The sequence below is a fragment of the Mandrillus leucophaeus genome, unplaced genomic scaffold (genome assembly GCF_000951045.1).
Source record: "Mandrillus leucophaeus isolate KB7577 unplaced genomic scaffold, Mleu.le_1.0 Scaffold316, whole genome shotgun sequence".
Lineage (NCBI taxonomy): Eukaryota > Metazoa > Chordata > Mammalia > Primates > Cercopithecidae > Mandrillus > Mandrillus leucophaeus.
The window spans coordinates 3,806,679-3,824,071 of record NW_012103321.1 but is presented as its reverse complement, the minus strand read 5'-3'; positions in this window follow the sequence as shown (position 1 = coordinate 3,824,071).

Genomic DNA, 17,393 nt, shown 5'->3' with positions numbered 1-17,393 from the left:
TTCATAAATAAAAGAGAAAAACAGCATTGATCAAAAACAGGTATAACATTCATACCTGCCTTTTAACTATAGGTGCTGCACATATAGCTGCCATTCATTCATCACTTCTCAAAGTTAAAAAAAAAAAATCAAGTCTTGCTCTATTTATATAATTCTTTATATAAGCATCATCAAGGATTAAATTTAAATTTCAATAGTGAATCACAAAATCTGTCCCTTCCAGCTTTCTAAATAATTTTTGTAATACATTTCTTATTAGAGTATTACGTTTTTGGTTTTAAGACAGAAGTGCTATAAGACTATCGGATTTTCACCATTACATTTTTTTTTTTTAATAAGGCAGAATCAAGCCAATCCTGTGACCTGTGGGTATTTCAGACAATGTCATGGTTAGAGGACTAAATGTAAATCTTTTCTGAGTGTCTTTCTCCCTAACTTGGTTCTTGATTGTGGTTGGTCCTAAACTGAAAGTGTTGGATATGACAAAAGACAGCTACTAATGATCATGCATGTCTGCAAAAATCACACCTCACAGCACTAAAGACTTCTCAAGGCTTTTCAGAATACTCTGTGTCAAAATGATTCATCAAGACTGCCACTTCAAAATATTTCTAGCAATCACATAAGGAACATGCTGAGAGTGCTGTGAATTAGATCATTTTAAACATATAGAAGTAACTTTATTTTCTTAACTGCTTTCATCAAAGTAGAAGACATTCCCAATTTAGAGGTTCTTCATAAATGATACACATTCACAAAAGAATTGTTCATATAAATGCTAATGCACAAACACACACACGCATTACACATTTAGGCTCACACATGCTGTGAAGAATAAAACAGCTTTTCATCTCAAGTAATGCTGAAATACACTTTTGTTAAAGCATAAAAGGCACTTGCATAAATGTATAAGCATCAAACTGAAGGTTTACAAGTTAAATAATTTAAAAGGAAAATAATGAGTGTTAAGAAGTCTCACTTAAAAATTAAAGCTTGTTCCATAGACCAATAAATACTTAATTACTAGTAAACAAAAATAAATCTCTATTTTAATTCCTCCAAGAAAATAGCTCTTCCAACTATTGTGTGAATTCATCAGTTTAATATGAAACAACAATGGCTGGTCTTTCCTCTAGAGATGCTTTCTAAATGTGAAAACAAAGTCTTATTCAAGACCTTTACGAACACAGAAGGAGTTAACCCTGACAATGAGATCCATGTTTGGAAAGAGTATCACATTTATAAGGATTCTTGCAGGTCATAAAGCACCTTTGTGCAAAGTAAAAAATAGCAACCCCTCTGGGCCCAGATTGGCACATGAACAGCATTGTGAATTATGGGCTTCCTTTTATTGAATGGACACAGACTAAACAGGAAGCACAAGCAGGATCTTGACCTCTTGTAAACCCCTCCATTGTGCCCACTTCTACAAAGAGCACAAACCACACAACCATAGATACCAGTCCTGGTGTTAGGTGGCGGGACTCTGAATGATTGTGGAGCAACACAGGTCACCAAGCAAACTTACCAGTATAATACTGTTATAGCAGGTAACTAGTCATGCATGAGCAGGGCAGGAGAGGGCTCCCCCTGACCCAAACACACACCAGGAATGTCAGGTGACCATCAGATGATGGTCTACCAGTAGATAGTAACACCTGAAACTGGTGATCAGCAGCTTCCAGGTAAGATCTAAGGAGTCACACGAGTAGGCTCAAGCATACACATTAAGAGGCAAAATGGCAGAGTCTGACTGGTTTGTGATCTTCCAGGGACATTTAACTGGTAAGGGAAGAAGGCCTCAAATGAACATGTATACAATTTCAGTAAACACTGTACATGCTCACCTCCCAAGTGCTAGCAAGCGACTCACATTGGGACAGCCCACTCAAAGGGAAGAATCGGGGGTGCAAGGATGCAAGACCTCAGAAGTATGCCAACATAAAAAACTCAAGGTCAAACAGGGCACTTGATCTCTCAAGTCACTGGCCATCATCCAAGTGTACTTCCTTTCATTCCTGCTCTGAATCCTTTTAATAAACTTTCATTCCTGCTCTAAAACTTGCTTCAGTATCTCCTCTGCCTTATGCTCCTCATTTGATTTTTTATTTTTTGAGACAGAGTCTCACTCTGTCGCCAGGCTGGGTGCCGGGATGCAATCTCGGCTCACTGCAACCTCCGCCTCCTGGGTTCAAGTGATTCTCCTGTCTCAGCCTCCTGAGTAACTGGGACTACAGGTGTACACCACCACACCAAGCTAATTTTTGTATTTTTAGTAGAGACGAGGTTTCACCATGTTGGCCAGGATGGTCTTGACCTCTTGACCTTGTGATCCCCCCACCATGGCCTCCCAAAGTGCTGTGATTATAGGCACAAGCCACTGCACCTGGCCTAAATTCTTTATTCTGAAGAGGCTAGAATTGAGGGTGCTAAAGACCCATACAGATTTGCTTCTGGTAACAATGCAACCCTAATGTGGTTTCAATGTTTGTCCCCTTTAAAACTCAGGTTGAAATTTCCTTGCCGTTGTGATAGTATTGGGAGATGGCACCAGTAAGAAGTGTTTAGGTCATGAGGGCTCTGTCCTCATAAATGGACCAATGCTGTTATCACAGGAGTGGGTTCAGCCACTCTTACTCACTTTCTCTCTCACTCTCCCTCTCTCTTTTCCCTTCTACCACACTATGATGAAGGCTCTCTCACCAGTTGCTAGCACCCTGTTGGGCTTCCCAGCCTCCAGAACTGTAAGCCAATCAACTTCTGTTTATTATAAATTACCCAGTCTGTGGTATTCTGCTATAGCAGAACAAAACAGACTAAGACAAAGCCTTACAATGCAAATAGTTAACCAGAGAAGATTAAGGTCTAGGAGGTTTTAAATAGAATCCAGAGATCAAGGAAAATAGTGCAGACTCCTAAAGCCAAAAAAATATGAATAACTCTGAATTCCACAACAATGATACTCTGGCAATCTTTGTAACTGGTTTTGTCCCCGAGAACTAGTTTATCTGCTAGAGAAAGCAAGAGAAGTAAAATATTTGTATACCATATTTTATAACATGCTTGATCCAGCTGTCTATTCTCTGGATTGGATTACAAATGTGATTACAAATGTGCTACAGACAGGGACCTTAAACTGTGAATGCCAGGTACGTTATGGGTACTTAGTAATGCAAAGCAATAAAATCTCACTTTATATAGAGGGAAAAAGGGAAAAATGGGATTTTGAAAAATTAGTTGGGTAAAAATGACTAATTTCTACATTTAGGGAAACAATTATTGGGTGATAAGGGACAATGTCAAAAGTGTCCTGCATACACTATCCTAAAATAGCTCCATATTCCATTTATTTTAGTGTTTTTCCAATAGGCCCGCATGAGTGCATGTCATTAATTTGGTGAGTGACAAATTTGGTGATACCATTTTTCTATATCATGAAGACATATTCACAACTTAGCTTTGGACTTATAATTAAATGAAGCACAAAACTCTGATTTATTAAAATTCATTGCAGATTTTTGGACAGAAATTTATTCATGCTCAAAGGCAACAAGAAATCATTGTGAAGGTTTGTGAACTCAAATTTGTATTACTTTTACCCCAGGAAAAAAACAAGATGTCAGTAAAACCTGTATTCTCTTTACTATATTGTAATTCTTACCTAGGTGGACCAAGTTAATAATTTGGTTGACAGAAAATATAACTGATAGTAATGCTAATAAAATATGAATAACATTTTTAAAATGTGGTTGAATATAGAAATCACTGCAATACCTATGACAATACAACAGCCCTTGATTCTAGTTAGCACAAATCCCCATTCCCCTTCCAGCAAGCACACTTGTTCATAATCTTTTGTACAACTTACTCTGTTTAATTCTTAACTAACATTTCCTAACCTACATTGCCATCTCAATTTGCCTCTTGATCTCTGCAAATTATTTGTCATCCCCATGTCTCTCCCTGTGCCACAAATTCCACTACTCTCAGACAGATGAGTAGACCAAAGTCATTAGCCTATGTTGAGTTTATTTCTCCCATCTATGATGATGTAGCATCTTCAGAAGTCTCTTTTAATTTTTTTTTAAATTTAAATACTGAAAAAGTAAAATAGCTCTTAATCACACTATTTTAAAATGTATAAAATGTTAATGTACAAAAAATTAAAGTCACATTTCCTTTCTCCAATGCATACAATTGTGATGGTCAGAGGTTACCACGGTTAATAGTTTGGTGCCAATCTTTTCTGACATTTTACTGTATTTATTCATTTGTCTTTCTCTTTCTCTCCAGTGTCTGTGTGTGTACATACTTACATATTCACCTTTTTTAATCCTTCCAAATATAGAGTCACATACACAGGCATACACTGCTTTTCCCATTAATAATATTTTCTTAATATCTCCCCATATTAACACAGAGGACTATACTTTGTTTTATTAAAAGGCTGAGTGATATTCCATGGTATGACTCTTCAGTAATTTGTTAATGTTCCATTGATAATTTACATTCAGTTTTTAATTGTTATATACCACACTGCAATGAAGTTAACATACATTTTTGTATACTACCTCCTTTTCCAATACAGGATATTGAATCAATATGTACTTCAGTGTATACTTTTGCCTTTTTTCAATATGGTAAATTTCTCAAAATGGAATGGCTAAATTATAGGATTTTGTATGAGATTCCTGAGAACAGGATTAGTGCCTTTTCTTTCCTTATAGATTCCCACGATTCATATAATATTCCAAGATATAGTAGTGACTAAATGGGGTTAGCAGACTCTAGTTAATTGAGTGGTTGACTATTCTAAATACAGAACCTACATTTGTAAACATTCTGAAGAAAATTGACCCTTTCATTTTTTTCCTACAATAGAGCACTGCCATGTTATTCAACATCTAAAATATTTCTCCCATTTTGATTAAAAACTGAATTATCAGAAACATTTTTCTCTATTCATTCAAATTATATAAAATGGAAAATAAATGTGTGCATATTCTCTGCAATTTGTAAAGAGAAAAATGGGTAAACTGATTCCTACTGCACAGTGTGTTTGTGAAGTTTCAATGAAAGGATGCTCTTAGTAAGTCTTGTATAGTATTTTCCATATACAAGCACTCAGTGGCTATGACCTTTCTTCATTATAATCACTGGAGAAAGCCAAGAGCTTATGTTTAAATGTTATATTACCATATCCTGTTTTAAGTTATAGAAATTGTTCAAAGTATGAGAATTAAGTTGTAATTATTAAAAAGGTTTTGGTGACATAAAATCTGCAGTGTCTTGGGCCACTTAACAAAAATAAAAGCACTTTCAAAGATATTTACTTGTGAGCCAATGTTAAAGAATTAAGAAATAACAAGCAGACAGGTTTACAAAAAATACACTTACAGTCATCAGTCATCCTTGGTTTTTCTATGTCCAATTCATGAACTGAAAGTACTCTCTTTTATGTAACTTGAGCGATAGTGGTAAACCACATCTTTGGTGGAAGTAGCATCCTTGCAAGAGTTCTAGCACTTAAAATTGCTACTCCTGGCACACATAAAGGCCAGCATATGTATGTTTCATGAACTTTATCATTTCCTAAGATTATCATTTCCATATTACAGCAAGCAAGGACATACACACTATTAAATTCTTTAGAGCTAGAAAGAAGATTTAAAACTCTAGCCCAATTTCAAACCCATTCTCTTCTAAGGTACAATGTACACTGGCCATATCTGACCAAGCACCACAGAAGTTTTGTCTACACTTTTCCTCCTCCAAATGTAAGTTTGACCTATCACCTTTAAGTTTCTGATGTTATTTTTTCTGCATACAGTCATCATCCCCCAACCTTTATTAAGACTGTAGTCAAATCCTACCTTCTCTACAAGGCATTCATTAATCCTTCTCCTGCGCTTGCTTTGAGATGCTAACATAGCTGACTTTCTATGATTAAATGTGACTCTACCACTTTGCCATGAGTCCATACAGGCCATACAATCCAAGTTACTTTTACTCATTTGCAGTATTATTTGATTCTTACCCTTCTAGAACCAGGTTCTAAAGACATTTTTTGAACTGAATTGAGATGAGTTGAAGATAACTGTTTATTTAATTTTAAGTATGTAGGGCTGAAAATATGTGGCCACTGGCCTCTACCAGCAATAGAGCTAGACAAAAATAAGCCATTAAATGAACTATAATTAAATTTAAAAAACTGTAACTCTCCAAGACTTTGTTCCTAAAGTATAATTTGTAACTAAGAAAGTTTGAGGACTTGAGGGAAGTTTAGTTCATAATTATATTCATTAACAGTATTATTGACTCCATTGTATCGAGAATCATACTAACTGCTATATACACAGGAGTGAGAAAATGGACGTTCCCAACAACCAGAATCTCTTAATTTAGTGGAGTAAAAAAGTAAATAATTATAATCCAGTGTTATGACAGAGTAAGCACAAGGAGTTGAGATGTCCTATAGGGAAATGAAGGCTTCTAAGAACTGTCTAAGAAATGATCCAAAGAATGATGGGAATTAACCAGCAGACAAAGCGACAAAAGGACAGGGCAAGAGTAGACACAGTTGCAGAACTATTGAAAAGCAGGAGCAGCATGGGAGCTGTCAGAGGATAAATCCACTCTAATTTTATTCCCTTCAGCAGCTAGCAAAGGGTTTTTTTGAGTTCAACTAAACATTTAAATTTACAACACTAGCACACGCCACTAAGAAGGACACAACAGGAACTGCAGCTTACTGGCAACCTAGTACCAAGCATTCCTCATCAATGTGGACACCTGCAGTATTTCTTACAGCAATTCACATAGCTCTCCAGAAGCTATTTTCTCCCCTGTGTAACAACTCAAAAGCCAAGAGACAGGATCCACATAAAACGAATATAGAAGATTCCCCAGATGGAAAGCCTCGTAGTTGACAAGAGCCACTCTCTTACAACAACTCCATACTTTCCAGTGACCACACGAAGAATATACCAGAAATAAGTCACCACACTCAGAGAAGCCCAATGTTACTTTGCCAATCAAGGGTAATGTTTCCATAAGGAAGATCATCTAGAAATAGACTCCACGTTTTAACAGAGCCAGACAGTTAACTGGTGGTTATAATTCCACACAGAAGGGGAAAGAGCTTTGTAATCCTCTGCCCACACTCCCTCTGTGATTAGTCCTGGATGGCCCAGTGATCCAGGTAGTGGACATAGCATACAGAAGCCTGTGGGAAAGAACAAATGGTACATCTGGTGTCTAAAAGAAAGTTCATAATGACTGGAGCATATTGGGGTTGGAGGAGAGTAAAAGATGCTGGAACTGGCAAAAGAATAGCCACAAGGCAGCAACAGAGAGTATATTTTGCAGGACTATAGTTTAATGTAGAAACACTAAAAGGTTTAAAGCATGGGAATAATTTAGTCATATTTATACTTTAAAAAGTTATCTATGGCCTCTCTATGGACAGTAGATTGGAAGAGTATCAGAAAGCCTAATACCTTATGTTTGACCCAACAAATCCACCCCTACCCTGTTTGCTTCCCCAGGGGCTGATCTGAATGCACTACAACAAAGGATTCACTACCTCTGGCTTCCTGTTAGATTCAACCTAAAAAGAGATCCAAGGGAAGATAGAGGCCAGAGTATCCATTCTCCTAAATTCTTTCCTCCAAAGTTTCCTGAGGTGCGCTCTGCTCCTTGACCAGGTGCCCCTGCTCTATGTGATTGTCTCTTAATAGCTCACTCTCACCTGGGTTCTGATAACGCCTCCCCTTGAGACTAACTCCAGGTCGCTCAACTAACTTTTCTGACCTCGCTTCACATACATTTGTATACAATCCTTCTATGAAACCTTTCTAGAATTCTAATTTTCATGCTCCATCTATTTTCTACTGGATCCTGGGCTGATCACAATAAGACATTAGGTCAGACAACAAGTGAGTAGGTGTTGGTATTCTGCCCAAGATCCTCTTGTAAACATTTTCTATTTGTGCACCTCTCTGCCCCTTCAGTATGCTGCCTCTAACAAGAGAAGTTATAACTCAATTAGGATATCAGTCCTCAGACTGCAGGTAGGACAGGAAAACCAGCATAGAACATGGGTGTTTGTATCTTTCCAGAGTGGTCCTGAGACAGTGAGTGGCTGTTGCAAGAGTATGAAAGCCCAACTCCCTCACTCCATTTTAGGACCATTTCGGAGCTCCTGATTTTCTGTGTTCCTGATTTTCCCTGTGGAGTCAACTGATATCACCTGCACAGAGGATTAAGTACAAAATAAAAACGTGTGGCCACCTTCTTCAAAAAGCAGAAACAAAGTGCTATTAGAGGTACTAAAATATAGAATATTTTTTCTTCTATGATCTCTCGTCATGATGTTTTTATTTGCTATTTTATGTCATTCTAAAATTTAAAAAAGCTTAAAATTTTGAATCGTAAGCCTGTATTTCACCATTCATCTTTAGATTGTGCAATGCTTGTTTTAATACCAATATAAAAGCAATTAACTCATATGCAAAATCTCTAATTACCCAATTTGTATTTTGTAGTTTGTACATGCACATGTATTTCATTGTTATCAAAACAGTGCGTACACTACACAAAAGTAACGGAAGTGTTTTTCAATCATTTATTGATGGTCTCACATTTTATCAACTCTTACTTTGGCTTACTGAGAAGGAAGGAGTAAAAGAAAAATGAACTATGGTTTGCTTTATTTCCCACTTTCCTTCTGTGTCATTGGTTTTAGCATGAGTAGTCACTAACACAAGGAGGTAACACTAGTAAGAATAAACCTGATATTTCTTTGGTTGTTTAGTATCTAAGAATGCCATTGACTTCTTTCTGCAGTCTCAGCAAGTGCTGTTTTAAAGGGAAATCACCTTCTAAGAGCTGTTGGCACCCTGATGTACTCATAGACTCAATCCACTTTTGTGCTTGCTTTGAGTCTTCCTGAACTCCCACTACTGCCGTGTCACCAAAATTCAATGCTCGTGGGACATTGCAAATGCTACATATGAATGGGAAGGCAAGAAATGGCAAACACATAAATTGCATTTCTCTCATCTGCTCAGTTGCGTGCCCCATTTTCCCATCAAACTTCAATCACAAATACAAATTCAAAGATAAAGTTTAAGAATTTCAAGACATAACAGCAGAACAGTAAGCCAAGAACCCTTCTGAGTGAAGGTCCCTGTGCAATTGCAGAGGTTGCACATCCAAGTCTTATCTTCACTGGATTTTGCTGAAAATCGGGCCCTTTTATTATTTCCCCCTTTCGTACTCCCTCTAGCTCCTTATTGGTTTCTCCTGGCAGTATTTCCTTAATAAATCACTGGAGAATGAGTCTTTTTGTCAAGGTCTGCTTACCAATTTAACTTAAAATGGTTTTTACCGAAAGTGTTCCTGAGAAGCAAATTTAAGATGAAATTCAGGAGATGTATCATATGTTTAGCAAATAATAAAACACCATACTCCCTTTCCACCACACTGGCGATGAGTGTGATAGCTTCTGGAATTCTATGGCACTGAAATTACTAGAATATTCACCTATTTAACTGGGACAAATACAAAGAGATACCCTGGCTTGGGCAGTATCTGTCTTGATTTAGGACTATCGTGAAAATGTAGAATTGCTTTTAACTAGGTGATACTAATGTCTTAAAAGAGAAAAAGGCAGGCTCAGTTGAGTTACTTACCAGCTTAATGATACGAAAATCAGAAATTCCCTCATGGTGGAATTTAAAGGGACCCTCATGTCCTAGAGCGGGAGTCAACAAACTCCAGACCTGAGGCCAAATCTGATCCCCTATAGTTTTTATAAATGCTAAGTGAAATAAGTCAGCCACAGGAAGAAAAATACTGCATGATCCCAGTTATACGTGAAATCTAAGGGGAGCAAAAGGTAAAATATGCAGACATAGAAAATAAAACAGTGGTTACCGGGGTAGGGGGAATGAAGGGAAAATGGGGAGATGTAGGTCAAAGGATTCAAATTAGCAGATGTGTAGGATGAACAAGTATAGAAATCTGATATACAACATGAGGACTACACTTAATACAATTGTATTGCATTAGGGATTTTTGTTAAATAAGTAGTTTTAGCTGCTTTTGTCACAATAATACTATGTGAGATCACAGACGTTTTTAATCTGTTAATCTTCATTATAGTAACCATATTACTGTTTATACGTATCCCATCACATCATGTTGTAAACCTCAAATATACACAATACAATTTATTAAATAAATTATACATTATTATTATTAGCACACAACCATGCTTATTCATTTACTATGGCTGCATTCATACTACAAGAGCAGAGTTTAATAGTCGCAACAGAGACTGGCCTGCAAAGCCTAAAATGTTTATTGTCTGGCCGTCTCTAGAAGAAATTTGCAAATCCCTGTCCTGGAGTCCGAGAGCAGCCTGAGCAGAAGAAAAGGCACAGGACCTGTGCTAGTCTGTTCTCACACTGCTAATAAAGACATACCTGAGACTGGGGAGTTTATAAAGGAAAGAGGTTTAACTGACTCACAGTTCCACATGGCTGGGGAGGCCTCACAAACATGGCAGAAGGCAAAGGTGGAAGCAAAGTCACATCGAACATGGTGGCAAGCCAGAGCGCTTGTGCAGGGGAACTCCCATTTATAAAACTATCAGATCTTCTGAGACTGACTCACTACCACGAGAACAGTATGGGGGAAACCACCCCCACGAGTCAAGATTCAATTATCTCCACCTGGCCCTGCTCTTGACATGTGGGGATTATTACAATTCCATGTGAGATTTGGATGGAGACACAGTCAAACCATATCAGGACTTGATTGTAAAAGTAGGAGAATTTCACTGAAGGCTGAATTCATTGCCTTCACCAAAATTATGGCTCTGATAGAGAAAGACTGAAACTTGGAATAGAAACATCTGGGTAAAATGCATATAAGTTCATTCAACTGCCAGATTTTCTTATCGGCTTAGTATTGAACCATATTGGCTTGCAAAAGCAGCCCACTGCTTCTTGCTGGAAGAAAGAAGCAAACCCACCTCTATCAGTGACTATGCAGAGGCATCAACAGGGCTGGTGCTAGTAGGACAATGCTTTTCCTCAAAATCGATCCACATTGCCCCTGATGGCCCCTTGTATTAGTTTCCTATGGTTGTCATAATAAAGTATCGTAAACTAGGGGGCTCACATCAACAGACATTTATTCTCTTACAGTTCTGGATGCTAGAAATCCAAAATCAATGTATCTATTGGCAGGACCATCCTCCTTCCAAAGACACAAAGGAAGAATTCTTCCTTGCCTGTTCTAGCTTCTGATTGTTACTGGCAATGCTTAGTGCTCCTTGGCTTGTAGATGCATTGCTCTAATTTCTACCTCTGACTTCACATGGTCTTCTCTCCTCTGTGTCTATGTGTCTGTCTAAATTTCCCTCTTCTTATAAGGACATCAGTCATTGAATTAGTATATACCCTAAGCCAATAATCTTATTTTAACTTGATTATGTCTGCAAAGATCATGTTTTCAAATAAGGTCACATTCACAGGTTCTGGATGGACATAAAGTTTGGGGGGATATTATTCAACCCAGTCACTCTGACATCAACAATTAGGCATCCATCATTAAGCATGGCCCAAACAGAGAAATACTGATGCCAACCCTGCTGTGAAATAGAAGGTTTATTCTTAGAGGGAGCTACAAATCTGATTAATATATACTGGCATCAACTGAGACAGAATGCTTGGGAGTGGATCTTGAGGGAGTAAACTGTGGCAGAGTGGGGAGGAGTTTGAATATAAAGTTGTGTAAGAGTAGGAATTGGCCAGGCATGGTGGCTTATGCCTGTAATCCCAGAACTTTGAGAGGCCAAGGTGGGCAGATTGTATGAGGCCAGGAGTTCGAGACCAACCAGGCCAACATGGCAAAACCTGTTCTCTACTAAAAACACAAAAAATTAGCCAGGCATGGTGGCACATGCCTGTAGTCCCAGTTGCTTGAGAGGCTGAGGCAAAAGAATTGCTTGAACCTGGGAGGCGGAGGTTGCAGTGAGTTGAGATCGTACCACTGCACTGCAGCCTGGGCGACAGGGCGAGACTCTGTCTCAAAAAAAAAAAAAAAAAAAAAAAAGCAGGTTTTGTTGATGTGGGGGCACTTTTCCCCTGACTAAAGATTTAATTCTCTGACAAGAGTCCCTAGAGAAAATATTAATACACTACTGGATGGCTCTTTGAAATCTTCAAAATCTGTTACTACATGTTAAATGATACAGAAATAGCAGAACTGCCTGTGCAGAATTGAGGGAGAGATCAAGTTCAGAAAATGAGCATGCTGGAATGCATTTACTGTATAAGACCCAAGAATCCACCAGATGACCACATTCCTTAGATGGCCAGAGTACACCATTTACACAAGGCAAAAATGAATGTGATAATGAACAAGTCATGAACAGCATTCAGACGGTCAGTTATATAGGCCAGGACTAATTATTAAAGATGCTGTTATGTAGAACTATGTTCTCTAGTATCAACGAGTATGACAGGATTCAGAATAGCAAGGCCAGATAATAGCATTTATCCACCAGAGAGAGGTAAGTTGAATTTACCACAATAGCCAGAAGATCAAATGGCAACCAGGGGCATTGACCTGCCAACACCTATGGTAATGCCTATTGACCATGCTGTTACTAGTGGCAAGACAAGTGAGTAGCCAGATTGAGATACACGATAATAATAAAAAGGGGTCCAGAGTGGATGATGTCAGCTGCCTCAATGGAAATTTATAATCAGTTGTCTAGTTTCCAGACATCATCCAGTTCTTTTTTTTTTTCCCTTTCTTTTCTTTTTTTTTTTAATAGAGACAGGATCTCACTATATCACCCATGCTGGTCTCAAACTCCTGAGCTCAAGCTATCCTCCCTCCTCAGCCTCCTAAAGTACTGGGATTACAGAAAAGAGCCACTGTACCTGGCCTTTGACATGAGCCAGCTCTCACACCCAGACATATCAATCGAACATGTTTCTCCTTGTAGAATGACCCTGCAACTCCTCAGCAAGTAGATATAGCTGTTTTGTTTGTTTTTGAGACAGGGTCTCATTCTGTCACCCAGGCTGTTAGTGCAGTGGTGCAATCACAGCTCATTGCAGCCTTGAACTCCTGGGCTCAGGCGATTCTCCCACCCCAGCCTTGCAAGTAGCTGGATAGAGATACACCACCAAGACCAGCTAATTTATTTATTTATTGGAGATATGGGGTTTCCTTATGTTGCACAAGCTGATCTCAAACTCCTGATCTCAAGCAAGCAATCCTCCCTCCTCAGGCTCCCAAAGTGCTGGGATTGCAGGTATATGTAGTTTGGATTAACTCTTTCCTTTCCTAAAAGGACCTATGGGCATTTGCTTGTGTAATAATACACTGGATAAAGAAAAATACTCAGTTCTTTGAGGATTGTTGGATACAGAGTCCAACTGATGCTGATATCCAGAAACCCAGAGCACCACCATAGCCCATTATTACAGTAAAGGTAGAGGGAAGACATGTGACAAATGAAGTCCTTCCCCACGGTTATCTCACTGTGGATACAGTATATCCATGGACCTACCAGTTGCCATCTTCTGAGTTCCTAAATGCATAACTGGAATGAATATACTTAGCAGGTACCAGGACCCTCACGTTGATTCCTTGACATATGGAGTAAAAATGTCCACAGAAAACTCAAGAGGAAGCCCCTGAAATATCCCGTTCATCAAAGTTATTCAAACTAATGAGTTCCATATCCTGTTTGGAATGTCAGAGGTTAGTTTTACCTCTAAAGAATTAATGAGGCAGGGGTGTTGGTTCCCACTCTTCACCATTTAATTCACCAAGTAGACTCTGCAAAAGACAAAAGAATATTAGTGAAGCATGGTGGACTGTCCAAGCAGTATCCACAATCACAGCTGTTATACTGGGTGTGGTGTCTTTACTAAAACAGACCAACTAAGCCTCCAGTTCATGGTATGTGAATTTTGATTTGGGTGCATATGTAATTTTCAGTATTCTTCATGAAAGCATCTGAGGTAGTTTACATCCATCTAGGATGGGCAGCAGTATATATTCACAGTCTTGCTCCAGAGATATGCTAACTTGCCTGCTCTCTGTCATGATAAATCTAAAGACAACTGGCTCATTTGAACATTCCACCATATTGGAATGATGACACTAAGTTAATAGACCTAGTAAGTGAAAAAGTACTCTGGACAGTCAGCTAAGAGGGTGAAAGGTAACCAGTGACTGGAATATTGGTGAAGTTTTAAGAGTCCAGTGGTTTAGGAAAAGCCAATATCTCTTGCAAGGTAAAGAGTTACTGCACCTTGCACTTCCATTCCTAAATGAATAAAATGAATGAATAAAGCAGAATTTGCTAGACTTCTTTTGGTTTTAAAGGCAGTACATACTACACTTGGGAGTTTGGTTCTGACTCATATACGGTTCTTACCTAAAAAGTTCCCAGTTTTCAGTGGACCCCAGCCTAAGGCAAAGAAAAGTACTCCATAGCTGAGTCCAACTACTCTCTTCAGAATTCTGAGACTTCCTAGTGATAACAGAGCAATACATATGTTATATGCTTTTTCTTTTCCCAAAGAGTAGAAAACAAACCCTCTATTGTTTTCTATTCAAAACCCTCAAATATTCCATTAACAGAAAGTGCATAATCCATAGTGATCAATGGACTTATCTCCACCCTGGCTTCATCACATTACAGGCTTCTGACAGCAAGCAATTTTAGAAGGGACCAAGGTCAGTAATGAAAATGAAGAGTTGCGTACATGACTGACTTTGTTACATAAAAGAGAATTTTTTTAAAATGAGAAAAAGAGAAAAATGTCTTCATTACAAATGCAAATATAAAGGGATCAAGTTACTTTCTACCTTTTTTCCTCATTGTTTATGACTGCTCCCATCTATTAATGTAAAAGAGTAGCATATTCTTCAAAGATTTTTCAAGGTATTTAAATTCTAAAAAATGTTTAGTGTTTAAAATCAAGTGCTTTCAAGTAAAGAATATAATAAAATGTGATCTACATATTACATAAATCAAAACATGGCTTAATAAAAAAATCCACATTCATCTAGTTAATTTCCCATTGGCAAAGCATTTTCACATATATAATCAATGATTGTCTAATATATCTATAAAGGAGAAATAAGTGAATACTGTTATTCCTTTGGAGACTGAAACCACCAAGTACAGAGATTTTCTGCAAAGCCTCAAATAATTTAAAGTGAAGATGTCTCCTGATATACTTTATAAAATGTATTAGGCTCAACTGGTATACCATACAAAATAAGAATTTCTATTCTAATTTATTTGGACATTTTAAAGCATTTATGTGTGTTTATTTTTTAATATGTGTCAAGCTGTAGGCTGGGGCCTGGGGATTTTAAAATGAGTAAACAGTAGGCTCTGCCCTTAAGAACACATACATCCACACATGTATATACAAGGAATTATAACATAATACAATATGCTCTTGATATAAGCAAAGTACTTAACCAAATACAAAGTAATGATTAATTCTGAATGATACTATGTAAGACTTTACAGAAAATGTAATATATTTGATGAGACAGTTAAAGGAGGTTGGAAAGATGAGTTCTGGGTGCGAGGAAAGGAAAGTGAAGAACCAGAGAGAAATTCAGAGAAGCCTAAAAGCTTAGGGTGTTTTAGAGGAAGAGAAGAAGACATTACAACTAAGAAAGAAATGAGTTGTGAAGAGTGGTGGGCAATCATCTAGGTTTGTATTTTTTTAGAACATTAATTTTACTATAAATACTAGAAATCAAAATGCCCATAACATAAACATAAGACCTATCACATCCTCGCATTTTCAAAGTCTAGCAAATTATATGACACATTTTGTAATATGAAGAAGAAACACTTTTGACAAATTAACATAATATTTAAATGTGTATTGTATTTAATGGCATTTCTGCATTACGCTTCATGTATTACATTTGTTTTACATCTATGCATTTTATTACTTAAGGGATAAACATTTATATGAAGAACATCAATTTTCCGAAAACGCTAGGAGCAGCAGTCAGCATTTACTACTATTCTAAACAATCATTTTCATAACCTCTATTTAGGGAACTACATTTTAAGAAGAGAAAAAATGGGGGAAAAATAAAAGTAAAGATGGGTGTGGAGAAGTGAAAACTAGTGAGAAATTGCCTGGCGAATATCAATCACCTTCTAGTAGCAAAGTTTAAGTGCAACTAGATCTTAAGCATCCCTTTTATTTACAGCACCTTTTAAGAAGCTATATGAGAGCAGAGAGCTTACTAGTAAACTACAAGTTTGACACTCCCATACAATACAAGAATTTTCACCTCACTACCCATACATAATAGCAACAATATAACATCTGTAAACATCCTTTGTAAGCTGTAAAGGTCTTTTCATATTCAATAACAATAACACTTGCTTACTGAATAATTAAGACAATTAATTTTTAATAATTAAACAGGAATTATCCAATAAAAACTATTAAAGGGTATTCCAAGTGCTTATCCTGTATCAAGCACTGTGATAAATGCTCTGTATGCATTCTCTTATTTAATTCTTTCAACCACCCATGGGAGATAAGTAGTTTCCTCAATTTACAACTGAGGCAACTAACCTAGAAAGACAATCTGAGCTGACCAGGGAAATAAAGGAAAGTAACATAGAAACAGTAATATACAGATAACATAAAGAAGACCTGAATAGAAACAGTACTATTATCAAAGACCCAGATAATAAACATAAGAATCAAACAATCATAACAAAAACAAATAGCTCAATATACAAATGGACAAAGATTTGAATATACACTTCACCAAGAATATGTGGTTGACAGAAGGCAGGTGCAAACATACTTAGCATCAGTAATCATTATGGAGATGCAAATTAAAAACACATTGAAACACCAGCACACATTCATTAGAAATTTTTAAATTTTAATTAAAATTAAATGACTGACAATACCATGTGTAAACATAAAATGTAAAGGAACTTGAACTCTTACACTCTGCAGATGGGAATGTAAAATGGCATAATCACCTCAGAAAACAGTTTGGAAATTTCTTTAAAAATTAAACATATACCTATCATGTAATCCAGCTTTTCCTACAAGGTATTTTATCAAGAGAAATGAGAGCATCTGACCACAGAAAGACTAGTACAAGAATGTCTATAACAGCTTCATTTTAATAGCCAAAAACTATAACAACCAAAATGTCCATCATCAGATGAAAGGATAAACAAATTATGGTATATCCATACAATGGAATACTACTCAGCAATAAAAGGAACTACTGAAACAAGCTACAGTATAGATGGATCCTAAAATAATTATGGTGACTAAAAGAAA